The following is a 6,000-nucleotide window of genomic DNA, read 5'->3' on the forward strand; positions in this document are numbered from 1 at the left end:
GCGATTCTCTGGCTCTGACTCAGGGGACACGGACACCCTGACCATCAGCGGGGCTCAGGCCCAGGACGAGGCCGACTATTACTGTTCGGTGTGGGACGACAGTGCTAAAGCTCACAGTGACACAGGCGGATGGGGAAGTGGGACAGAAACCTCCCCGTGTCACCCTCTCCTCCAGCCCCGAGGACCGCACACCCAGCCCTGAGCAGGCTCAGCCCAGGTCCCACTTCCGAGGCCCCCGAGCTGCCCCCTCCTCAGCCTCAGGCAGCTCCTCAGAGGGAGGGACAGGGTGGCTCAGGGAGGGACCGGCTCCCTGGTGTGTCTGGGCCGCAGTGTAATCCCTGAGGGAGGGCCTGAGCCAGGACAGACTGACAGGACCCTGTGACCAGAACAACGGCCCTTGAATGTGTGCACAGTGGCGACTGGACCACGTTCTGGATGAATCCCCGGACCCTCCCCGCCCAGCTGAGCTCCCAGAGCCCAGCTCCCTGGCAGCCCAGGACTCTGAACAGAGCCACCTGGCCTGGGACACACCGCCCACCGCTGCGGGGCGCCCCTGGGGTCACAGCTGGGCCCTCGCTGGGAGGCCCCCTGGGGCAGGGCAGTGCCTCTCCCAAGGTCATGCCCTCTCTGTGACTGTGACTCAGGCCCAGTGCCCGCCTGATGCCAAGGCCCCAGGCCCCCTCCGTTCAGAAGGCCCTGGCAGCCGCCAGTGGAGGCCTCAATGTCACCCCTTTGCAGTCCCCAAGGCTGGCCCCACGCTTCCTCCCAGAGGGGTCGCCTGGAGGAGGGTCTCCCCATCAGAGCGTTTAGGGACCCCAGAGAGCAAACAAGAGCCCAGCGGGCAGAGCGCTGAGAGGACAGAGCTGCGGGGGACCCTCTGGGGTCTGCAGACGCTCCTCACAGCACAGAGGAGCCTGGGAGGGGGACCCACCTGAGGCCAGGAGGCGCCTCCAAGGACATTAGAGGGCACATCCCACAGAGCCAGCACCCAGCCCCGCAGTGCCCGCCCCAGCCAGAGGGGGCGCTCCTGAGGGAGGCATCAGGCAGACTCCTCAGAAGAGCTCTGGCTCCGTGAGGGCAGAATGAGCCCCAGACTAGGGTCTGCCCCGGTGGCCTCTGGGAACGGGGGAGGCAGCGCAGCTGAGACAGGAGTGATCTGTGTCCACGGAGTTTCCCGCATCCCAGCATGAGGACCACTAACAGGGAGAAGGCCGGGCATCCTCCTCCGAGGAGAGAGCCACCTGCCTCTGCAGACAGGGGCTCTGCCCAGAGCCCTGATGGAGCTGAGGGCTCCACCCACAGTGCCTCCCCCTCACCCCCTTTCTCCCTTTAGACCCAGCGCTGAGCAGTGGCCAGGGGTCCCTCTGTCTGTGCTCAGGAGTCACCCAGCGCCTCCCTCTTCACCCCCATGTGCAGCGTCGCCAGCGTTGGGGTGAATTAGTTACACCCTCCCTCTTCAGGACTAAGTTTGAAAGCACATACGTTTGTGCAGGACATTCGGTGGAAAACGTTGTCCTGTCGATTGTGTTTCACCAAATTAAAGGTTTTCCTATTCTGACACTGGTCCAGCCTCATGGCCTTCACCGCGTTAGAACAGGGATCCTGATCTCACTGTTGGAAGAGGAGACGCATTCAAAGACCCCAACCAATCACGTGATTCCCAAGATGCTGCTGACACGTGACCCTGTGTGGTCGGCCATGGAGGCAGCAGAGGGAGAGTCCCCAACTCTGACCACACAGAGTCCTTGTTTCCCCGGAACCTCAGATTCTAACACTGTGAGGACCTGAGCTCTCTTCTGACCAGACACAGGGGGATGGGCCTCCTGAATATGGAACAGAGAGCAGGACAGGGGGCTCAGGAGGCCTTGGGGGGAGGGGAGGAAGGGGATCCGGAGCCTGGGGAGGGGCAGGGCAGGGAGGGGGTGAAAGGTCAGGCTCTGAGGTCAGTCTCCTGCATTGGAGTCTTGACCCATCATCTCTGTCTGGGGGATTCTGGGAAAATCACTAACCTCCCAAGGACGCTCCCTCCTCATTGGCCGGGAGGAGAGGCTGGGCCCCAGCAGAGGATGGTGTGGGCTCCTGTGATGCTGAGTGAGGGCCCAGGGACACACTCCCCACCTGTCAGCCTCCAGGGAGCTCTCAGAAGCAGTCATGGTGATGAACCAGCTGCACAGGGAGGTGACATTCACCCTGGGGACACCAGGGGGCGCTGTGGGTCCTGGTTTGGGGCCTTCAGAGGTCAGAGTCCCCTGGGCTGTGTCAAGTGCAAAGAGCAGGACTGGGCTCCTGTGAAGACCCTTCTGTGGGCCAACCAGCTCTGAGCAGTGAAACCCACACCTGCCCTCTGCCCTCAGGGGAGGCCCCGCAGGAGGCCCTGGGCTCAGGGCGGGGCCAGCAGCTGGGACACAGCCTGGCTGGGCCCAGACACCAGATTTGCATCCCTGCTCCTCCCCCTGAGCTGCAGGCAGAGAGGATAAGACAGGGGCTGGCAGGGCCAGGGCCAGCTGGGCAGCCGCGGGCAGCGCTCAGGACCCTCCCACCATGGCCTGGCTTCCCTTCTGCCTCCTGCCCCTCGTCGTCTCCACAGGTCAGAGCGGCCACAGCCCCTGGGGTCCTGCCCCCCATCCTCCTCCCAAGCTCAGTCCTCGGGGCGCCTGCACATCGGGGTGCACTGGGCATCGCTCTGTGTTTTCTGTCCGCAGGTCTCTGTGCCCCTGTGCTCACCCAGCCCCCATCTGCCTCTGCCGCCCCGGGGGCCTCGGCCAAGCTCACCTGCACCCTGAGCCAGGAGCACAGCAGCTACACTATTCGCTGGTATCAGCAGAGAGCAGGACAGGCCCCTCGGTTTCTCATGCGACTTTACAGCAACGGGACCCACACCAAGGGGGACGGGATCCCTGATCGCTTCTCGGGCTCCAGCTCCGGGGCCGACCGCTACTTGACCATCTCCCCCCTCCAGTCTGAGGACGAGGCCGAGTATTACTGTGGAGTGGGCTATAACACTGGTGGCAAATTCGGGGGGTTCCACAGTGACTCAGACAAAGGGGAAGTGGGGCTAAAACCTCCCTCCCTCTGTCTGCTCCTCCCCGGGGACTCGGGGACCTGCTCCCTGTCCCTCTCTAGATGCTGAGATGCTGACTCTTTCCTGTCAAAACCCATCACCCTCTCCCGCCCCCCAAGGCACCACGGGAGAAGCAAACGGGGGCCATGACTGAGGTTGTTGTGCCCACACTTACATTCTGACCCCCCTCTCCTGTGGCAGGAAGCTGGGACCCACCACACCAGACCCCACAGACCCGGCCCCTGAGGGCGAGTGGGGCTGGGCTGACCAGGTTCCCAGGAGGCACCGGGCCTGGGCTCCCGTCCGGGCTCTGCTCAGGGAGGAACAGAGACCTGGGGCTGCAGAGGTGACCTTGGACGTGGGCTGTTGCCTGTGCTGCTCCGTGGAGGGAAGCAGGGCCCTGGCAGGACGGGGCTGAGCAGGAAGCTCTGGTCCTCAGGGAGGCAGGACAGAGACCCTGACCCCGTGGGGGGAGGGGAGGCAGCCCTGGGCCCAGGAGGGTTGCGGGGCCTGGGGGGAGGGCTGAGCAGGACCAGCGTGGAGCAGGGCCTGGCTCCTCCCGCTGCGCCAGAGCCTCCGCTTGTGGGGCCCAGACAGGCTCCCCCTCTGCCCAGGCCTTTGAGAGACAGGACGGGACCCCGGCCACTGAGGATGGACAGGGAGCTGGAGGAGCAGGAGGAGATGGATCAGGGCTGACCCCGCAGTGACCTCTCTCAGCCCAGGCAGCTAGAGCCACATGGTTCTAGGGCCACGGCAGTGGCCCCTCCCTGTGAAGGGCTATTCCCTAAAGGGCTGTGGTGACTTCGTCCCTCACAAGCCCCACGGGTCCCTCTGCAGGGCGGGTCCCACCCCTCACCCTGCAGGGAGGGGCCGGGAGGACGGTCGGGGTTGAATGTGAACCCCAGTGTGGACCACACTCACACAGGGCCTCCCGGGGCCTGGCTGCCCATAACGTGGGAGGGTCAGCAGTGGCCTAATGGACAGACAGAGGGACGCCCTGTGCCAGTGAGGACGGCGAGGGAAGGGGCAGAGGCAGGTGGTCCCTGCTGTGCTGAGACGGGAACCAGCCCCTGAAGGCGCTCCCTGCACACGTCCCGGGCCATAGGGCGACATGGGGCCCCGGAGAGGCCCTCAGGACCCTCTGCTGTGGCCACGGGGTGACAGGGTCAGGGTCTCAGGGGCATCACGTCAGCCCTGGTGGGAAAGGGACGGATGGACCATGGGGAGAACTGTCCTTTCTTTGTCTGTTCCTTACCTGCGGCTTTGGCTTCAGAGGGGCCCCGTGATTCTGAGCCCAGAAAGTCAAGTTTGCATCAAAAGTTCTAGCGTGGCCTCAGTTATACTCAATAAAGCAGTTTCAAAAAACACAAATAGCCTGATCAGTGTGGCTCAGTGTTTGAGTGTCGACCTATGAACCAGGAGGTCAGGGTTCAATTCCTATCAAGGGCACATGCCTGGGTTGCTGGCTTGATCCTCTGTAGGAGGTGTGCAGGAGGCAGCTGATCCATGATTCTCTCTCATCATTGATGATTCTATCTTTCTCCCACTGCCTTCTTCTCTGAAATCAATTAAATAATAAAAATAAGAAAAATAAATGCTTCAGTGGCAGGTGGCCTTCAGAGAGTCTCTAGATGAAGCAGGTGACACCCTGCCCAGGACGGGAGTTGGAGCTGATGTGGCTGACAGTGACAGGGAGGCGGGGCTGGAGTGAGAGACAGCTGAGGAGGGACCTTCCATCATGCTTCGTCTCTCTCTCTCTCTGTCTCTCTCTCTCTCTCTGTCTCTCTCTCTCTCTCTGTCTCTCTCTCTCTCACTTACCATTTAATTCTTCCATTTCTTTCTCCCTTATGCTCTTTGCTATTGTTTTTCATTAACTCTTCCTTTCATTTTCTCTCTTTTCCTGTTCTTAGCGTGTATGTGTGTCTGTGTGTGTGTGTGTGTGTGTGTGTGTGTGTGTGTTTGGTTCTATGGGATTTTATACCCAGTGCGGCTTCATGGACCCACAACACCATGAAGACACAACAACCTTCTCTCCCCACTAGGGTCTCCCACGTTTTGCCTTTATAACAGCACCCACCTCTCCTTCAAGGTGCCCTTCCCTGCCCTCACCTCCTGGCTCCACTAGTTGCGTCTTCATTTCTAAAAGTCTTCATTTCAGAAATGGCCTGTAGGATCAGAGACAGAATCCCGGAGTGTGTAGCCTCTGAGATGGCACTTTTCACCTCCCCGAACCCCTGTAGATTCCTCCCAACTGTCCTTGCATTGAGCTCCTTCCTGTTCATGGCCGAGTCGTAGTCCATGGTCCTGGTGGACCAGAGTCTGCTGACCCTCCACCCAGCAAGGGCATCTCACTGTTCTCTGGGGACGTCATGCCCACGGGAGCTAGGAACACCCTCCTGTCCTTTCTCTGTGAGGATAAGTTGTCACTTCTCTGAAACAAATGCCCAGTGTTCCTTGGGGGTGTGAGGCAGTGACAAGTGTAGCACTTTCAGCAGCTGCCCACTCTTTCCCGACTGTCTGTACCATTTCCCATGAGCAGCAGCCACACGTGAGTGACCCCGGTTCTCCACACCCTCGCCCGCAGTGGGGGTCACCCCTTCTTTCACTGAAGCCGATCTGAGAAGCGGGCCCTGAGATCTCACGGTATTTAATTGGCATTTCCCTAATGCCCAAGGATGGGCATCTTCTTCTGTGCTTGTTGCCATCAGTATGTCTTCTTCACCACATGGTTCTTCTTGACAACGACCCATGTTCTAAATGGATCCTGGTAGTGTTTTGTCTTCTTCCTGTTTGGTTGTGAGAGTTTATTGTATTCTCTGAACTCGAGGTGTCCATTGGGTATTTTGTTTGCAAATGTGTTGCCTTTGTTACCTGTTCTCTTGTTCTCTTTCAACAAAATTTTTTTTTTAAGCAAAATATTCCTCCTGTGAGGTTGTGCA

Source organism: Eptesicus fuscus, chromosome 23, assembly GCF_027574615.1.
Source record: "Eptesicus fuscus isolate TK198812 chromosome 23, DD_ASM_mEF_20220401, whole genome shotgun sequence".
NCBI classification, from domain to species: domain Eukaryota; kingdom Metazoa; phylum Chordata; class Mammalia; order Chiroptera; family Vespertilionidae; genus Eptesicus; species Eptesicus fuscus.